The sequence below is a fragment of the Pantherophis guttatus genome, chromosome 3 (assembly GCF_059756535.1).
Source record: "Pantherophis guttatus breed Tessera chromosome 3, ASM5975653v1, whole genome shotgun sequence".
In the NCBI taxonomy this organism is placed as follows: Eukaryota; Metazoa; Chordata; class Lepidosauria; order Squamata; family Colubridae; genus Pantherophis; species Pantherophis guttatus.
This window is the reverse complement of record NC_142065.1, coordinates 39,171,205-39,192,903: the sequence shown is the minus strand read 5'-3', so window position 1 is coordinate 39,192,903 and position 21,699 is coordinate 39,171,205. Positions and strand designations below refer to the sequence as shown.

The following is a 21,699-nucleotide window of genomic DNA, read 5'->3' as shown; positions in this document are numbered from 1 at the left end:
AATATATTAAACAGGGATCCATGTGGAACTCACAAGAAATTTGTGAATTAAATAAATTTTGAAGTTTACTTTTGGAAAATCACAACAGTATTTTTGCTTCCTTTGCTGAGCCTAGATTTTTGGCTCATGATATATATAACTGTTGGCAAGCAAAAGTAGACAGATTTTCAGTACCTTTCCCAATGTAAATAATTAGCAATTCCAAGTAAATACTTTTTAAATACCTTCTCCATAAGAGTTAATGAAAAATGTAAGAAAACTGCCCTCCCTTGTATGTTGTCCACTTTCTTGTGCCTCTGAGGAAAACACTAATCAATCAGCACCAGTGGTGGGTTCCTCCCGGTTCCGCCTGGTTCCGCCGAGCTGGTAGTGGTGACGATATGATGTCATCGAACTGGTTCTGCCCCCCCTGCATTATTCTTACCTTTAATTTGGCCCCACCCCCAATCTATTGCTGCCTCCTGAGTCCCAGCTGATTGGCTGGAGGAAAAAAACTGTTTAAACTCTTGCCGCAGGGCTTCAAAGGGCCGCCCTACAGCTGATCAGTGTTAAAAGAAAACAAATGAGTAGACCGGTGCCTGCAAAAATAAATGGGTAGACCACTGCCTCCAAAAACAAATGAGTAGACCGGTCCTTCCAAAAACAAATGAGTAGACCGGTACAGCTCTTCAAGCAGTTAAAAGCCTGGTAGACCAGTACCTCTGCTAAATCCTAAAGAATTGTCACATGACTATCAAGCCACGCCCACAAAATAAGCCACACCCACAGAACCAGTAGTAAAAAAATTTAGAACCCACCCCTGATCAGCACTCTTCTTCAATGTATTACAAAGATAGTGGAAGGTCACCATTTTAAACATTTTTAAGGAGGGAAAAAAACTATAGCAGTTGTGAGATAAGGAAGCTAGAAACAACGGGATGTATTTGCAAGCATCTTTATGGGATATATTGACTCAAGTAATTGCATTCAGAATGCGCTTGTACACACATGCCCAGGGATTAACTCTCTAGAACCCCTAGGAATCTCAAGATTTTCCGCCTATGATTTCCTACAGTATTCTTCCACTCTTCTGGGATATTTTGTTTAAACACTGCTACAATACATGATATTCCAGAACAAATCACTTTCTGAAATGATTTACTTTGTAAGGGTTGTATAATGGCTGATCGCCTCTGTTTTTTGTTAATAAGCGTGACCTAACAGGGAGAAAGAGCGTGCTACAGTAAATCCTTTCAAAATGAGTAAGATGATCTAATATAGAAATTCAAGAGTCAGTCTATGTGAAAGAGAATTAATGAGAATTAAAAACAAGGGATGAGAGGAAAACAAAAAGGGAAACTGAATTAATTCAAATAACTTTCTCTCAGACAATTATTTTCCCACCACCACCAGCAGCCAGAAATACACAAATAGGACACAGGATAACAATATAAAACAAAGATAAATATATATATATATATATATATATAATCAAAGGCATCAGAATCAAGGTCATTTTCTAAATAAAAACAAAGCTAATTTCTAATTTTGCATCTAATTTTCACTAGTTTTTAGATTACTATTTTCCCCCAGATTTCCAGTTCAGGATTTTGGATTAGTATGGTATATTTTGGAAGATATGCTTCTCCCTCCATGAGAGAAGCATGAGACAAAGACAAAATAAAGTTATGCCACCCTCTTTCTGAAACTCATATGAGAAAAGTATTTTCCAGCTGCCTATTGGTTCTTCAGCTTTTGATTTTCCCAGGAACTGATGATTTCTGACCTTTATCTAGACTGAAAGTTTGGTTTGATTGACAAGTTATATTTTTTTTCTTAATTTTTTTTGGTGTCAGAGCCTCTTGGTTGGAATCTGTCTCTATCCAATCAACTTTAACTACTACAATTACTATCTGTAACTTAACCAGACAAAACTAAATGAAATTGTTTAGTTTAAAACTATACCATTACAGCTTATAACTGCAAGCTTTAGTGACATAAATCTATTGCAAGAATTGGGCTACTAAAGAAAGGAAAGCAAAGAAAACAAAACAGCTGCAAATCTTTTCACTCAATATAGGACTATCTGTGAAACTCAAGTGTCATAAGGTGACAATAGTCACTATTAAAATTCAGAGAGGAGAAGAATATCAATGACATTTGTCAAGCTAGCCCAAAGGTGCCGTTTTTCATCATCACAGAACCCCAGGAGGCTAATGTGTACATTAACCACTCTCATCTAGTATTAAGAAGTACTCAGCCAAAGATAAGAGAGGCTGTTAATCACTTCTTGAATAAAAATGTGCGGATTGATCTGAACTAGTAAAATTCAGCTTATATATCATTCGGGAAACAGATCTATATGAACAACTTAAAGAAAGTAATAACACATATCTCTGCATAAATGTATGCATGTGTGTTCTTATTAAGAAGGGTCAGAGATCTTTAGGCAGACTGAAAAGAAACATACATTCTTACATTTGTATGATGTCATTTTGAATGAAGAAAGTTATTGCTGTGGGAAATCATACAAAGTTATATGCCATCCACCACTGCAAGTGTGCTAGTAAAAAGAGATTTGAAGATTCATAGGGAGCACTTTGTAAACAGGGAATCAGATTATTTCTTTAGCAGTTTAGTGTGCCAAGCTAAGCCTGCTTGATATTATTTCTGCTAGTCCTAGCATGATTATATCACCTACCAGGCGATAATCACCAGTGCCTTCCCATCTTATTCCTGCTAATCTTTGAAGAATAAAAAAAGAAAGAAAATGAAAAAAAGAAGCTTCCTTCTGTCACAAAACCCTGCATTCTCTTTGGTATGAATTTTATGTTACTGCTATAGCAAACTTAACTGTCTGGCTGCGCCATTCTTCTCTCTGCCATCTCTTTTGACATTGTAAATACATCGCCACCCGAGGGGGTTATTGCCACTCAGTCTGCTATTCAGGCTTTTGTACTGAGGCTTAGAAAACATACACAATATCCCCTATATATCATATGCTAGAAGGCAGCATAAAGGTGGAGTAAGGACAGTGGCAGCTAATCCATTCTAATGGCAAATTAGTCATTCATTACACTAACCCGGAAATGCAGATAGAAATATGCATACCCATCCTGTGTATGGAATAGAGCTAAATTCACAAAACACAACTGATTGAGTGGGCTGCTATTTACCCCCAATCATCATCAGCACATGATCACTGCTTACTTGGTGAAATGGATAGCAATGTAGTTTATTGTAGCTGCTTCCTCGGTGTCACAGAGAACCTTTGCTGTCATTTTTCCATAAAACAACAAAAATGCTTTTAAAATTTGCACCCGGCCAATTTGGTTAGCAGCACCATACAGAAGAAAATAGGGAGGGAGAGGGCTTTTCCATCCTGAATCTTCTCTGCTTTCATTCTTCTAGGGTACATCTAAATGGAAATAGGTTTGAGGGGAGAAGAGTGAAAGGGTGACATTGAGAAACCCATTTATCTGCAGGGCCTGTCTAGGATTTTCCATTCGATAAGATGACTTGGTTGACTTGACCCAGGGCAGTTTGGAGATAGAACAACCCTCTAGCCTTTTTATAGAGCAAAGTTAGCTGTTCAAACAGCAAACTAGCCCTCAGCCCCCCCCCCGTCCTGACCCCCCCTCCCAAACACAGTTAAGCCTGTCATCTAATAATGCCCACTGGCTTCTCAGACTGCACAGCCAAATGACAGCTGAAGAATCTTGAAAAACGAATCCAGGTAATATTGTTTTCCAACTTTGATTATGTATGATGTTCGGTAATTTTCAGCCAAGGTAAGTTACGTGCAGTCAGGAGATTAATGGTTATCTGGGGAAGGTACTCTCTCCCTTGTCCAATAAAGCTGATACAATCTAAAACAGTACCAGTAGTACCATTGTTACATTCAGTCCCAAATGTCTCCATTTTGGGATTAACTTGAATTAACAAATCTCACTGGTCTTAATTTCCAACCTATTTGTTTTTAATGTCCTTTCCCCCTAAGTCTCCCAGATTTTTTTATAATACCAGAGCTGATGAGTCTGGAGAACTAAGAAATGTTACTATGTGTACTAATTTGATGGGATGTAATAATGGGATTTTTTCCCATCACATATCACACTTGTATTGTTTTTGTAGTGAAATGATAACCTTGATATATATTATATTATATATAATTCTTGGCTGAGCATGTGTACCTATAATTCAAATGTTAACAAACAACCTATATCAACAATATACCACTGGTCAGTCATCTGTTGTATAATAATATTTTGGGTCATACTATTTGCACAAAGAATCTACATTTCTTGCTTTCCAGAATTTTGGAGATGTTTCAGATCAGAACATTCATCCTGGAATGGAAGGCACATAAACTGAACTTTAATAAGTGTATGCCATCCATTTTTAATAAGGAAATGCCACAAGTAGTTAGGAACATCAAACCTGTGGTGACTGGTGCATATTTTTTTTTAATTTTTATTTTATTTTATTTTTTATTTGATTTATATGCCGCCCTTCTCTGGAGACTCAGGGCGGCTTACAGTGCGTTAAGCAATAGCCTTCATACTTTTATATATTTATACAAAGTCAGCTTATTGCCCCCACAAACTGGGTCCTCAATTTACCTACCTTAGAAAGGATGGAAGGCTGAGTCAACCTTGAGCCTGGCGAGATTCGATCTTACTTTAATTGCAGACAGCTGGTATTAAATTACAGTGCTTCTGTCTGTTGAGCTAAACAAACTATGAATAGTTTTGTTTAGGGAAAAAATTTCCATTAATCCTATGAAAATGCAGTAAGATATCTATGCTATTCTTAATGAATAATACTTACATACATGCTATTAAACCTTGTATTTTTAATAATTTTCTAGCAGAATTATCATGTTTAAAAAGATTGTACTGAATAATCATGTTGTTAAAACCCCTGCAATAGCAATACAGATTTTTTAATTTTTTTTAAAAAAGATTTATATTTGTAAAAAAAAAAAATGTAAAACGTTATTTTTAGGTTTTGTTCACCATCCCTTTTTCTTCTGGATACTGAAGTTGGGCCAGTTGCTCTTTTCTCAGCCCAACTTACCTCACAGGGTTGTTGTAGCAAAAATAGGAGGAGGAAAGCATGTTGAAACTGTTTGCTGCTTTGAGTTATTTGAAAAATAATAAAGATAGGATACAAATAAATAAATGGTTGAATAATTAAGTAATTTATATCAATTAATATCCTGAATTAGAAATAGGAGTGTTCTATCCAAATCATACAAACTAGAATGATTATGTAATAATGCTGTGCCTGATATCCGGATGTCAACATATGAAAATAGGATTAACATAATCATCCTTATATATTTAAATAATGCACATTCCAACTGAATGTTAGAAAAAGAAAAGTTCCTAACAGTAAGAACATTTCAACAGTAGAACCAATTCCCCAAAAGATGAGGAAAAATATCCCCTTCATGGGATATTTTAAAGTGAAAGCTAGAGAGCCATCTGCCTAGGAAGATTCAATTTGGATTCTTGCATTGTGTAGCAGGGTAGATTTGACAGCCTAAAAATCTCCTTCCTGTGACTCTGTGAATCCCATTATTCCAAGTGGGTTTTTCCTTTCTCCAGGACCAGTTATTAGTTTGGGTTTAGCTCATGAAATCCTATAATCTGATTGTATAACTGGAGCTCAAACAACCTATCTGATCTGGGATTATAGTCAATCAGATGTCACTAGGTGATGCTATCGGAAATGTTGAAAAAGCAACAGGGAGCAAACACATGGGATGGCAATTTAATACAATAAATACATAAAATGAAAATGGGAAAGTGACTCCAATTTTTGAAATGGAAAATACATCACTGCTACAAAATAAAATAAGAAGTTATGTTTAACTTTTAACTTTAAAGCATACACAGCATGTGAGTATAATAGGCACGTGCTGCCTAAAATTATTTTTACTAAAATAAATCTGGCTATTCTCAGATTTTGCTGACTAATTTCAATCAATTTGAGTGGATATTCTATGTAAAATTGTCTCAGTCTTTCTAATTTTGTATTTCATTATTAAGAATGATTTTATCCTTACTTGTCCATGTAGTGTAAACATTAAAGTGCAATAACTGGAACTTTTGTCATGACATAGCTTGGTACAAGACGGGGATGATTCTTAGTCCAGCTATTGTTTCAAAGCCATGACTCTGCTTTCTTTTATTTCTGTATCTTGGCATAATATCCCTGGAAGGTAGCATAATTTAATATGGGAAGATTAAAGTCGGTATCAAATTAATGGCTAAGAAAGAAAGGGTAAGAAAAACCAAAGAAATATTCAGAGAAAAATTTTCAGGTAAGCTTGCCATCCCAGCTCTCAACTCAGTACAAAGTTTTCAAAAATAAGGAAAGCATAAATAAAATGATAAAATAAATCAATTTGGCAGCATAGTCTTTGAGTGAAACAATATATACCAATGTTCATATTTTATATCAAAGTCAAAAGATTTTTTTGATCTGAGGCTGATGGAGCTTCATGGCCGTCAATTTAACTGTTAATATCTTTTGTCAAATAGTCATTAGAATATATATGCATAACATTTATTCAGAGAGAAACTATTACTTGTCAAACATAAACACAAAATAGACATTAGTTTTAAGCAAGTTATTATCTTCATTATAACTTGTGAAGCAGAGACCCAAAGGTGCTTTTTCAGGAGGCAACTGGACTTTCGTGTTTTTTCTTTTGAAGACGTTTCACTTCTCATCCAAGAAGCTTCTTCAGCTCTGGCAGGATAGTGGAAAATGGAAGGATTTCATTCCCCACTATCTTAAGGACCTTCAAGGAAGTGCTTCAATGACCCTCCAAAAGGATGCAAATGACCAGCTGTCTTCAAGGAATATAAATCCTTCCATTCCTCACTATCCTGCCAGAGCTGAAGAAGCTTCTTGGATAAGAAGCAAAACATCTTCAAAAGAAAAAACAAGGAAGTCCAGTTGCCATCTGAAAAAGCACCTTTGGGACAACCATGACCTGGATGACTGAGAATCTCTACAGACTTGTGAAGCAGCGTGTCCATTGGGTATGATTAAAAATAGTAAAGATAATGGCCACAATGATATGCTCAAAACTCCATGAATTTTATGTGTATTGCACATAAGCAACAGGTAGAGCTTTGACCATAACATCATAGCCTTGTCTTAACTTTTTTAAACCCTACAGACACCGCTGCTGTAAAGAATTTTGCAAACATTTTATCTTTTAGTTTATAATGGAAACCTTCTTCCTGGGGGTGCTTGTATGCAATTCCTCCAGTTCTCTCAAAGAAGAAGAACACCTCAGGATCTATAAACATGAAATCAAATTGACATGCCCTGTTTATCTCTTCCAACATTATCTGTTTACAGGGAAAAAATAGAAGTGGGACTAGATGGGACTACATACACAGACAGAGATCACCCCAGTGTCTCAGCTGCATCCCTTCTATTTTTCCCAATTACGTGAATACTTAACACAGTGATGGCTAACCTTTTCCGGACCAAGTGCCCAAAGTGCGCCTGAACCCTCAAAATGCAATGCGTGTGTGGCCCCTGTGCATGCGCCCCATCCCCCATGCATGCACGCATGGCCCCTGCATGTGCCCCGCCCCATGTACATGCACATGTGCCCCCACATGCACCCCGTCCCTGCACATACATGTGCACCCCACACATGCCCTGCCCAGTGCATGCATGCATGGTCCCCCGCAGATGCCCCTCCCCCCACGCATGCGCAGCAGAGACCCAAAGACCAGCTGGCCAGCAGGAGGCACGCGCACATGTGCAGCGAAACTGAACTGAGGCAACAACTCGTGCACCATCAGAGAGGGCACTGCATGTCAACCCTAGCACATGCGCCATAGATTCGCCATCACGGACTTAACGCAATACATGGAAACTTTCCTGACCCTGAATAGCACGACACTTACAAGGATTCTGCAGCAAAGCGCAAGGTATCTCTATACAGAGAGAGATGCATATTACAGCTATTCTCAGTAATCTGCAATATATGAGTCTTTCTTACAAAGAAATACAAAAGCCATCCATCCCAATAATAGGCATTTTGCTAAGAATTAATAATAAAGTGTAACTAATAATTAACCAATTAAGTTATGTAAAGATGACAATTGGTCATCCCATCCCTTTTAAGCAAAGTCTGGATTTGATTCTGTGTTTTTGAGTTACACGTTTTACTTGTGAAAGCATATACATTCTCGTGTGTTAACATTTCAAATGTTTCTATACAGAGATTGTCTCACAACAAAACAAACAATTTAAAAAACCATGTTTGTTATGCTCCTTGGGCTTAACTTTGATGGTGTCTTCTTTGCCTTGCAATGCTCCAAGAAGTCTCGTGTTCTGCCAGAAGCAAAAGTCCTAGTTTAGCCTAAAAAAACAGAGCCGCAGAAATCCATCTGCCCATAAGAATGCACATTTTCCTTGGGTAATCAGAATGGTTTGTGGTTTGCTTACTAGCTCTTTTGAGGATTATAAATGTGGCAGTAACAGTTGTCAATATTTTATGCTTAACAGATGACAATCTAATAAGCTATTATAAGCCATGCTGGATATAATTATAGCATGTGGATGTGCACTAACCTCCTGACATTTCGCCATAATGTATTGTAGCAACATCTGTAAATGACTCAGTAATTATGAATAGCATATACAAGGCTCAGTCCCCCAGTCAGGAGTTAGATAGATGCTACTAAACGACCCACAATTTGCCAGCATTTTCTTCAGCCTAGAAATCTTTGCACCAACTATTGCCTGCAAATCCTGATATGCAGCTTTGACCCACCCTCTTGCCATCCAGTCCAATCAGTGCTTCATGCAGCTGTCATTGCTGGGACCAGCTTTCTTTCTAGAACTTCAGTGGGGAAACTGGTGACTATTTTCCCAGTCTCTTATCTTGGGTTTTACTGCGGGAAAGAGCTGCATGCAGTCCCATGCCTTGGGCTTCACAAAGGGTATTAGACAAAGTCTGTGATGTACAAATTGGCATGAAAATAATAAAGGGAGATGAGTGCATGTGCGTGTGATCTTCAGTATGAAGGGGAGGGGAGTTAAAACAGGCTTCTGCTTTCTTTCTCATACCGTGTTAGAGAACTCAAGTCAGGCAGTCATCCATGAACTCGAGGATAATGGTACAATGTTAGCCCCGCAGCCAGCTGCAACCTGTGTGTCAGGCATGACCTCTCTGGATAAAATTCTTCTAGATGCCTGAATTGAATTGAGCCACTTTCTGTCTCCCCCACACCCCCATAAATTAGATGCTATGACCGTGGCTTATAACTGTAGTGAAACCCATTTCCCTGCAATTTCCCTTTTTGTCAAACAGAAACCCCTATTTCTTAACCATAAATCCTTCTGCACTATTTAGTAGCCTTTTCCCACCTAATGCATCTTGTGTACTGCGATGGGAGGAGATGCCTGAGGTACCCCAACTTCAAGTTCCATGGGATCCTACCATGGTGAAATAAGCAAAATTGGCCTGAACAAAATCCTTGTCATGGCGGAATAAAAGGGAAGCATACCATCATGCTGGCCACACAAACACCAGCAACTTTAATGTTTTTATTTTAAGATGGAAAGGAAGTTTGAGTAAAAATTGAGTAGATGGGAGGAAGTTATTATGATTGGCTGGCAACCAATCCAAGGCAAGCAAGGGTTCACTAATAGTTCTAAATGCTCAACTATGGACTGGGGAAAGCAAAAGTTGATTGGTTGCCAGGTCTCTGTGTGCTCTATAAACTCACTGGCATAATGATCCCTTTTCTCTCAGCATCCTGGTCTCCTAATGGAAATAGAACAGCTAGACAAGCCCAACTGTGTTTTATGATGAAATATAGGAGTTGTGTGATGGAAAGATTGGAACAGTACAATAAAATATTGCAACCAGTTGAAAATGCAGTAAATAGTTTGGACAAATAACAGAGTTTAATGTGTTACCTTAAGGAATGCGTTACAGGAAAGATCCTGTTTCTTTTGTACAAGCATAATATACTGTGGATGGGACTTTATACAAGGACTTATTTTTAGACCTTAATGCACTGTTACTGAAGGCAAATAGCGATTAGAAAGAAGCTTTAAATCCAGATAAAATACATTTTGGGAAGTAATTTGATTGAAACGTATATTTGTTTATTTTATTTTATTTTTTAATCCCTGAAAACCTTTCCAGATTTACTATTCAGCATGTCAGATTCTGAGATTATTTGGGTCTTCAAAAGTTTTTCTGGGATAGGATCATATTATCATATGGGGTGGACATGTCTGGAAGCTAAAAACTATTGGATTAAATTTAAGACTTGGTTGGAGGAAATGATACATCAACGTATCAAATTTACACCAGAGCTGTTCCTATAGGGTATCCTACCTGAAAAAATTAGCAAGGAAAATGTTTATTTGATAATACATGTAATGACAGCTGCAAGGATTGTTTATGCACAGAACTGGAAAGCAGAGAAAATACCTTTGGAAGAAGAAGTAATAAAAAAAAATCTTAGATTGTGCAGAAATGAATAGATTAACTCTGATGATTAAAGAAGACTCAGAATATTTTAAAATATGGAATGATTTTTATTATTGGTTGGGGAAGAGATATAAATGATTAATTATATAAGTATGTAAAAATATGTGATGAGTAGAATATTATGTTAGCGATGAATTGATATTGGATTGGATAAGGATCAAGATAGAAGTAATGACAACTATACAGAAGAAGAAAGAACTTTGGAAGATAACACCGAGATGTCACAGGGAAGAGAAAACTGATGTATTAAATGTTTGTTTGTCTAAAAAAATAAAAAAAAAGTTTTAAAAAAAGTTTTTCTGGGATAGTAGAACATTCAGGAATACAAGACTTAAACGCTTCACCATGTGGTCTATTCTACCACCCATGACACCTGATACTCAGGTTATCGAGTTATCAGAAAGTTTAGTTGCCTTTCTAATGCAGAAACTTGAACCTTCCTTTTGTGGGGCATAACGTGGACAGCCACTACAAAGAATGCCAATTTTCTTGCAATAAGTATCACTTGCAGAAACTAACTGAAATAAAGTTTGGGGAGATTTTTTTTCCATTCATTTAAAATTTTATGTTTTATTAGTGTTTCTGTGTTTTAAATTCTGTATTTGTGTTTTATTGGTCTGGGGGGGCGTAAGTAAATAAATTTAAAAAATCTTGTGTAAAAGGAACATCTTGTGTACCCTCTTTCTTGTGTCAAGAAAGTGAAGCTTTTCATATCATACATACAGTAACTGTTCAAAGAGCAAACAGCTCTTGTACATTGTCACTCACTCTAAGGATCCATTTCAGAATTATTTGCACTGGCTTTTTGCAGTCCATTGGAAATAAACAATGAGCACAACATCCTCATAAGGGCTTTTCCTTGATCTTTTGTGAAGTCTAAAGTGAAGATTTAGTAGTGTGTCCCAGTGATACTGTATTTGACTACAAACTGGAACTGGAACTGACACATGTACTCAGTTAAATAAGTACATGTCTCTCCTGTGAGGGTTTTTTGTTTTTTTTGTTTTTTTGAGAGGAGGGCAGGGAGCAGATACTGGTACTGCTATTGTATCTATTATTGTCAAGCTTGCATTGAATAAAGAGGGTCTCACACCTCTTGGAATGTAATACACAGCAACCATTTTCGCAGGCAAAATTGAGCATTTGATTCTAGAGATTTTTCCAGGCAAATGGCAATAAGTGTCTCTCCTGCCACTAATACTGAAGACCCAAGTCACCATAAAATTCCATTAAAACGAACAGCTATAGTTATAAGGTTCAATGCCCAGGTCAGGTAATTTCTCATTGTATATTTGACGCAAGAGCTGCACAGCTCAGCAGGGGGGAACTACATTTTAAAAAATGCACTTGATGGACTCCTTATTGATTCAACCCGAAGAACCGATCTGCTTCTCCTTTTTAAGTTTACAAAGAAAAGACAAGCATGATTTCACACGGTCAGATTTGGAAGCACTTAGATGTAGCAGGGGTTTGGGTTTTTTTGCACTTCACCCTGAGGAATAGATCTCTTGGATTCTATCCAAAGCATCATTTGGAGGGCCAGTTATACTCAGAGCTGAGCTCCTGGCACCCAGCCTGCAGTGCCGGCTGCTCAGTTTTCAGCAGTGTTGTCAAACACAAACATGTTGTAGCATAACAAATGGAACTCGGTTTCAAGGTAGCACCAATTAACATCCACCAGCTCTGATACATTTAAGATGCTCAGGAGAGTTATTTTGAGCCCATATGAAATGTCCTTAGTATAGCTTGACATCAACCCCCCCCAAACACACACACACACACACAAACATACCATTGTCAGTTCCCAACAGGAAAGGATTTTGCAGCGTTTAACTATAATTAAACGGACGATAAGACACGAGCAGCAGGCTTTCCTTTTCCCAACTTGGTAATAATAATAATAATTATTAGCAATTATATCACAGAGTTCAACAAAGCAAAACGATTAGTCTTGTTAGATAAACAAATTGACGACTTCCACACCTAGAAACAATATTGATCATAATCCCTGTTGCGGAACTGGAAAGGGAAAATTGTAATAAAGCAGCTCATTAAAGCTACATGACAGTACGAGAAGGCATCTGGAAGATTACACATTTACATCCAGAAATATAAACAGAAAAGCATGGGTGGGGATGGGTGGGAAGGTGGGGAGCAATACAGCATGGACTTACATAGAAAGTTAAATGAGGAATTATAATAGAAGATTAGGAGTCACACAGGTGCACGTAAAATATTTGAAGGGGGATTGCACAGTCTGCACTGACAATAGTTTAGCAAAAAAAATTGCAAAGAGATGCAAAGAAGGGGAGGGGGAAAAAAATCACTCAGCAGCTTGTAAATTGCATTCTGCAAAGCAATGGAGAAAGCACTGTAGTTCGGGAGTAGCAGTAAGCACATGCTGAATTTTCTCAGAACAAGATCTCGGAAAGCACTATCCATCTCCCGGTCCTGAACCTGCATTACCATCTAAGGATACAGTCAGCTAAGAGAAGAATTGTTTTTAATGAAACAGAAACAAAGAGAGCAACTTTGTGAGCATTAACTTACCAGACAGGCTTCTGTAACTGAGTCCAGCTGCCCTGTGCAGTCCTCAGCCTGCCCCACACACGCAAGTAACGGCAGGAAGGGAGACAGTGTGTTTCTATGGAGTTGGAGCTTCTCTTCCTTGCCTATGCATGAGGTGACTGCAGCTACACAGAAATAAGCTCAGAGGTCCACATGCACCAAAAAAAAGGGGGGGCTACAATTCTGATCTCAGCCTCTGGATACTCCTTAGACAAGGTTGCAGTCAGTCAGCTTGTAATCCACATTTCGGCATAAAATGTTCATGCTCACACACATGAACACAGACAAACACATTTCTCTGTGTGCAAATGATTCACATAAGCCCACAACCAGTTTCAAGCTTATTCTGTCCTAATGTCCACATAAAAAAAGAGATAATACAAGGATTGCTGCAGCAAAAGATAGTCTTGTTAGATTGTGTGAAGCTGTGCTACCATAATATTCCTTTGGGAAAACTTTGAGGTTCTGAAGATAGCCTTCAGAGATGTGCTGATCAAATTAGAAGGATTCTAATTACTTTTTTTCCTGTAAATACTCCCCAAATGCAGCCTTTCTCAATCTAATACCAACTAGATGTATTGGGATTACACCTCCACAAAATTAAAATTGTGTAATATTATGTCAACACATCTGGAAGGTACCAGGTAGGGGAAGGTTAATTTCAGGGGTAAATCTTTTTCTTATTTTTTTATTTATTAGATTTTTATCCTACCTTTATTGCTTTTTAAGTAATTCAAAAAAGTGAAAATACATTATACTCCTTTCTCAGCCTATTTTCCCTTCAAAAACCCTGTGAGGTGGATTGGGTTGAGACATAGTGACTGGCCCAAAATAATTCACCCAGTTTTCATGCAAAAACAGGACTAGAACTCACAGTCTCCTGGTTTCTAGCCAGCACCTTAACCATTACATTAAACTAACCAACTTAGTTAAATAATATTCCACAATTATATCCATTTAGTTCTAAAATTAAATCAATGCCTTCATTGTTTTGTTTGATAATTTTACTAAAGATAAAAAAAAGTTTAATAGTATGATTTGATAGATTATAATCTCCAACTGAAGTTGTTCATATAAAATGAATTCACACCGCTAAAATAAAAGCAAGGCTGAGCAAAATAGCCCTTTGAAATTATCCATCAAATTTGTAGCTGGAGAATTAGAGTAGACATTTTCTCTGAATATCTTTAGGGAAAGGAGAAATTCCCCAACAGTGTCTAAAAAACAAGCTTCCTCTGTACTGATAAAAATGGTACTGCAAATACCAAAGAAAGGAATTCAATCATTATATTATTCCTTGGAATGTAACGGATGTGTAAGAAACCAGAAAATATCCATATAATAAGAATGTAAGCATAATAGATCAGGCCAGAGCCTCTGGATTGCTCATAGCAAAGAGCCAGAAATATATCCCATTTTGTAGTTGTTTACTTGCAGTTGGTATTTGCAAATTATTGTGCAACAAAAGACAAAATATTCATACAAAAGACATGGCCACCTCATAATCAAATAAGTACATCTGGCCAACAGGAATTTTCCTTTGACAGAAAATTTAACTGAATGAGAATTTGCAAAAGTGCATAATGCTCCTGCCTGGTGCTAATATTAACTGAGGCATTTGGTCAATTCATGTGCAGCAGTGAAATTCAACCGGAACTATCTGGATCGCGCAATCCAGTAGCACCGGCGGCGGGAGGCTCCGCCCACCCGCACAGATGTCACCACGTCCCTTTTTTTATCAGCAGGTTCTGATGAGTTCTGGAGATCCAATAGTGGAAATTTTGAGCAGTTCGGAGAACCGGTAGCGGAAATTTTGAATAGTTCGGAGAACCGGCAAATACCACCTCTGGCTGGTCCCAGAGTGGGGTGGGAATGTAGATTTTGTAATATCCTTCCCCCAGGAGTGGGGAGGGAATGGGGATTTTGCAGTATCCTTCCCCCAGGAGTGGGGAGGGAATGGGAATTTTGCAGTATCCTTCCCCTGCCATGCCCACCAAGCCACGCCACCAAGCCACACCACATCCACCAAGCCAAGCCCACAAAACCGGTAGTAAAAAAAATTGGATTTCACCACTGAGGCGCGCACTCACATTTGCGAGCCAGTAGGGAAAGGTAAGTGAATTTCACCTCTGTGTGAAGGATAGTAAATAAGTAGGAATATACAGAGAAGCTTTTGAAATCAGGCTAACACAATATGAAGCAACAGATGCTTGGGATGGGTTGACTATTCAAGCTGATTGTTGCTTCCAGTTTTTGAATCAGAGCCCAATAGTGTTGGCTTCCTGTTAGCCTACATTGGTTGGCTGGTTTGTCAAATCTGCTTTTCCCAATTCATCATGGAATGTGCAATTCAGTTGCATTAACAGAGGGATACAATCAAGATCAAGTGAGGTACTAGTACCACTTTATAAAGCCTTAATAAGACCACACCTAGAATACTGCATTCAGTTTTGGTCACCACACTATAAAAAAGATGTTGAGACTCTAGAAAAGTGTAGAGAAGAGCAACCAAGATGATTAGGGGACTTGAGGCTAAAACATACAATGAACATTTGCAAGTACTCAGCATGGCTAGTCTAGTGAAGAGGAAGACCAGGGGAGACATGATAGTAATGTTCCAATATTTGAGGGGCTGCCACAGAGAGGAGGGGGTCAAGCTATTTTCCAAAGCAGGAATAATAGATTTTGTGACAGTGAGAACAATCAATCAATAGAACAGCTTGCCTTCAGAAGTTGTGGGAGCTTTATCTCTTGAGACTTTCAAGAAGAGACTGGACTGCCATTTGTCAGAAATGGTGTACCTGCTTGGGTGGGGGTTGGACTAGAAGACCTACAAGGTCCCTTCCAACTCTGTTAATCTGTTAAATTTTTAATCTGTTAAATTCAGGCTCTAAATGAGCAAGCAAGCCAAGAAAATAGACAGTTTACGTAAACTTCTAAGTTGTTTTAGAATTTTAATATTAGTGTCTTTTGGGAATCTTTTCCATAAATATCTTATTTGGGAATTGGCACAATGCTCTTTCCAAATAGATAAAATAAGTGAATACTTGTTCAGCCCATTACTTGAGTATATACTGTAAGTTTTCAAAAAATGAAAGAATGCTCTGGTAAGCTTTGTCAAACTGTGATGGTTCCAATCTACCAACCTAGGAATAGTGGGTCTCCTTGGCTATTGATCCTGGATTTGAGTCCTGAGGTCCTTTGCACACATTCCTCAGGGACTATTTATGGGGTATATTGTGCTTTACTCACATGTGTATACTGGCACAAGAACTGCATTGCAGTATTTTATGAATAAGCAGTATAAAGAGAAGTGAGCAACTGGCAGTGGTATTAAGGGAGTCAGTTTTGCCCTCTGTCCCTGAAGCTAACCAGCTGCCTTCAACAGATGCTCCTGTTAATTGCATTCGGAATAAGACCCATGTCTTCACCAGAAGCAACTATTTATCTAGGGTCGGTCCAGCTGCAGAAGTTCTTAGATGTGCACTGCATGTTTTCAGGCATGAAGCATCAGTATAATTTTCAACATGTTTTTATTCAGTACACACATAAACCAATTTTTCATAGATCAATAATGAGGCCAGCCCAGGTTACAACTAAATTACCTGAAAATCATAAATGGCTAAGTGTCCATTACACTAAACATAGCTTTTCTCTAATTGCAGATACATGCACATCTAGTTATGAAAGGTAGGACAGGTTTACTAGCCTCAGGAAAAAAATGGCTCTTAGGGGTCTACATAAAAATGAGTCTATATATACCGGTAGTTTTTTCCTTTTGAACCCAGTAAAGGATGGATTTCCCATTGATCCATTTAGAGGAAAACCTACTGTAGCCATATAATCCCACACTGGGTTTCATTGCATACTAATCCTGGAACAGCTTCCACAATTTTAATAGCCAGGTTAACTGGGGAGTTTGCACGCTGAATGCCAATCTATCTGAAGAATTATGTTGAAGAAAGCTGTGCAAGGGAATGTTAAGTAGATGGAACTCAAAACTGACTTACTTTTACTTATGATTTCATTTTGTCAATTTAGCCTTAAATGGAAACGTGTTTTAAGTTGATACGTTGTTTAGAAATAGAAGCTTGAAGCTGAAATCCCACTTGAATTTTCTTTTATTTTGTTTATTTATCAAATTTAACTACTGCCATCTCACTCTGAGAGTGAATAAATAAGACATTATCACTGAGTCATTTTTCAGTTCAGTCCACCCATAAATGGCAGCCTGGCTGTGCAAACAAGCTGATTCACTTTTAATTCTACAAAGTCAATTTTCTATCAAAGGCCAGAATAAACCATTCTTAAAATAGCTCTGAAAACAACATGTTGCTATCATTTTTGTAGTGTTTCCTAAAAACGCCTGCCTGGTCTCAAGAAAGGTAAATTTGAGATATGATATGATCAAAGGTTTTATCACACTGCCTTGGGTTGTGAGAAAGAGACAGACTGACAGACAGTATTACTAAATAGATATTTGTGGAATAAAAATTATTTCATAGCCAGTTAATGATGCCAAACAAATGCTGAGAATGCGTAGCAAGCACATGAATGTTAAGAAAGGAATCCTTGTGCATTTGTTTACAAATGGATTCAAAATTAAAGTATTAACGAGTATTTACAAAATAGTTGACTTTGTGTTCAGGCTGCAGCAAGCTCACACTTTTTCCTGATAATTTGTTTATACAATACACAGTGCATGTATCTCCACAACACATATGGAAGCATTCGGTATAATGTTTCATTCATTCTGGCACACATATGTGCAAATATTAGTGATGTGCAATCTGCCACCTATATAATGAATGAATGAATGAATGAATGAATGAATGAATGAATGAATGCAGCAGAGACAAATTCAGGTAGATACAACTAATAATTGTTTAAAAAGAAGCTGCAGGGCAACAGATAGTAATATATATATGATCTTCCAAGCATCTTCTCCTACACTTATAATACTACTTCTATGCTAATAGTGTATTACTATTATTTGTGTGTTCATTCTGGATGGCAAATATCAAAGAGAAATAAAGAAATAATGACAATTACAACATCAATACAGGGTAGCCAAGAAAAACAACACAGACAGGAATGTTAATATAGCCAACCAATGGGTACTTTCCCACATTTGGGACCCCTGGATTGCAATGGAGTACTTATTGTAAATATAGTAGACACTGCACGTTAACCACTATTATATGTCTACTTTGCCACAAATACATAACAATTCACAATGACTGCTAATATTTCATTCCAAGACAGAATAGGCTAAATCAGGGGTCAGCAACCTGCAGATCTGGAGCCGCATGTGGCTCTTTCACTCCGCTGCTGTGGGTCCCTGTCACTCAAAATATGCGTCACAACCGCCAATGTGTGACACCAGCCAGCACATGATTTATTGAATTTTTCGACCCCCATCGAAAAATCCAAGAAAAGAAACGTTTCAGAAGAAAACAGAATGTTTAATTCAACTACATATGCTAGTTTTGTAGCAGCTCAAGAAATAGTCAGGCACGGGAAAGGTTTTATGGCTCTCGGTGTTTTCTTTTATATATATATATATATATATATATATATATATATATATATATATATATATATATATATATATATATATATATATATATATATATATATATATATATATATATATAATCAGATACAATTAAAAACCCGTAAAAAACCCCATCACTCCAGGCCGGGGAAATCGAATAACCAAGTTTTTAATTCGCGGCGAAAGGTACAAAAGTCAGGGGCCAGCTGAAGCCCCAAGGGAAGTTGATTCCAGAAGGTGGGCACGCCCACAGAGAAGGCTCTTCCCCTGGGGGCCGCCAGCTGACATTGTCTCGCTGACGGCACCCTGAGCAGGCCCTCCCTATGGGCGTGAACCGGGCGATGGGATGTTGTTGCTGTCTGCAGGTGGTCCGCCAAATATCCTGGGCCTAAGCCATGTAGGGCTTTATAGGTCATCACCAGCACCTTGAATCTCACCCGGAGGGCAACCGGTAACCAATGCAGGTCACCCAGGAGGGATGTTACATGGGAGTATCGGGATTGTCCCATCACAACCCGCATGGTCATATTTTGCACCAGCTGAAGCCTCTGAGTGGTCCTCAAGGGCAGCCCCATATAGAGAGTGTTACAGTAGTCAATACGGGAGGTGACTAGCACATGGGTAACTTTGCGTAGGGCATCCCTACATATTTATAAAAGTTTTTTATTTTTATTTTTCATAAAACATATATAAATGTACAATCTCTTTAACCATTCTTATCACACATATTATTTTTTGGTTTCCATATTGGTTCATTCTTCATCCTAAAACTAAAATATATTTGGAGTTGCTCTTCTACCATTCCATATCTCCCTTCTTCCACAACAACCATTCCTCTCCTTCTTCCCTCTTACCCTTCCCTCCCTTCTTCTATTCTTTTCAACTTTCTTCTTTCCTCCTCTCCTTCCTTTTCTCTCCTTCCCCTTCCTTTCCCCCACTCCTCCCCACTTCCTCTCTTTCTAACTGGTGTTTTCTTTTCTGTGGGAAATGGGTCCAAATGGCTCTTTGAGTGTTTAAGGTTGCAGACCCCTGGGCTAAATGCTAAGCACACACTGAAGTGCTCGCTACTTAAGAGATATGAACTTACTTATAGTGAGTCTACTTTTATACAAGACACCTACATTGCAGGGACACTCAGCAATAAAATGTGAAATCAATAGACAATTATTGTCAGTGTAGCAGCTGTCTATAAATTCACGGTGCACTTTGGCCCTCAGAGAAAGCCCTAAAAGCTAAATGGCCACACTACAATAGGCTCAATTATGCATATTTAAACCTCCAAGGATGAAATAGTTCTTATTTGGATTAAAATTAGGGAAGTAATTGAAACATAGGAACCAATATGCTGACCAACCAATATTTCTCATCACAACAGTTGCAAATGCCCTAGGAAACCATTCTCATACCTTGCTGAAACCACATGCAATTTATGACATTCAAAATAAAGCAGGCTGGCTTTTTAAAGGGTCTTCAACTAACTAGTGAAACATAGACAGGGCAAGGAGAGTTCCAAATATTACACCTTTGTTGTATGTGAAGAATAGCTGAGAGATTATGACAGTTGAAGTTCAACACATCTGGAGAGCAGTAGATCAGGAAAAACTGCACTTATGTATCTTTACATCAAAGTAGCCAATATTTTAAATGCCTGCAATGTTCTCCACAATAGAGCATTGTATCCAGAAAATAAATGGGCAAAAGGAAGCATTAATTGAGATTTTTAACTATTTAAACCTGCAAAATGCCTACATTTGCTTATCTGACAGGCTCTGTCAATATTTATTTGTATTTTTTCATTCCACCTTGTTGAAATCCGTTCTAAAGCATAATGGAATGTATTACATGTATTAAAAACCACAATTCATGATGATATTTTAAAATTACAATTAATTCACTTTTGAAAATTCTTAGAATTACATGTATAAAACCATAAATTCCTTAAATCTCTGTCACAGGACAAAATACCATAGCAGAATCATTTGTATCTGATTCCAGAATTGGCTGTGTCTTCCAACAGCTACAGCTTTCTACTGAATATTCAGCAGCTATCCCTAGAGAATTGTTCCTAACCACTATCATACATATCAAGCTTTTTCATTTTTAGTTTGAAGGAAGATGTAACTGATAAGTAATGTCATTTCTGCCATACTGCATTTTATAAGAAATTGGTTTTGTTGGATAAGCATAGGTTTACATTTCTTTCCATGATGATAGTGTTCTGGCCCAGCCTTAGCAGAACCGACTCCTTGTGCCGAAAAACCCTTTATTTAGCTCCTGTGAATTACTGGCATTCACACACTGAAAAGTCCAGGCAATAATCCTTCAAAGGGTTAATTGCAGTAACAGACCTTATCAGTTCCTTGGGATACTTGTCAGGCCAGAAGCTTCCAGTCGCAAAGCTGTAAATTAATCTCTGAGGCACAAATCATGGTAAGCAAAACTTTTGAAAGAAATCCAAACGGTTGCCTCCTGTAACCACCCCTCCCGTTTCCTCCTATTTATTCCCCAGCCAGGGAGGGGCCATTCAGCATCCATGTGTGTCTTTCTTCCCAAGTCGGCTCCTTGTCCTCAGTTGTTCTCCTCTCCTAACAGCTCTGAAACAGGCACCAGCTGTTCATCCTCCCCAGTTATCTCCAACTCTGAAGGCAGCTGGGAAATGTCAGATTGCCCTGGCTCTATCTCTGCTTCTGACTCAGAGCATCCATTGGAGCCTTCCCCAGACTCCAGGACTGGCCCAATTTCTTCCCCAACCTCCTCCTCATCCGAGTCTGCCACCAGCTCTGCTGGGAGCTGGCGGGTCACAACAGAGATAGATGATAGATGATAGATAGATAGATAGATAGATAGATAGATAGATAGATAGATAGATAGATAGATAGATAGATAGATGAGAGATACTCAGAGAAGTTATAATTATTCAGATTCAAGCTGTAACGAGTTGCACATCCATTCTTCCTTGGTTTGAGTTTCTTTGTTTTTCTTACTAATTTAAATATCATAGTTATCTGAACAACTAAGAAAATAGTAGCTTTCTGAATTCCTTTCT

General features: G+C 38.0%; 1 protein-coding gene across 3 annotated transcripts in view; it reads right to left on the bottom strand.

Moving 5' to 3' along the window:
• SYT6 (synaptotagmin 6) overlaps positions 1-21,699 on the bottom strand; it is a 147,175-nt gene that overhangs the window by 110,157 nt on the left and 15,319 nt on the right. The window contains exon 1 of one of the 3 annotated variants that reach the window (XM_087889354.1): positions 13,079-13,402. The exons of the other annotated variants lie outside the window; for them this stretch is intronic. The gene's annotated coding sequence lies outside the window, so the exon portion shown is untranslated. Of the gene's footprint in view, positions 1-13,078; positions 13,403-21,699 lie in introns of those variants that run through there. 3 annotated transcript variants of the gene reach the window in all.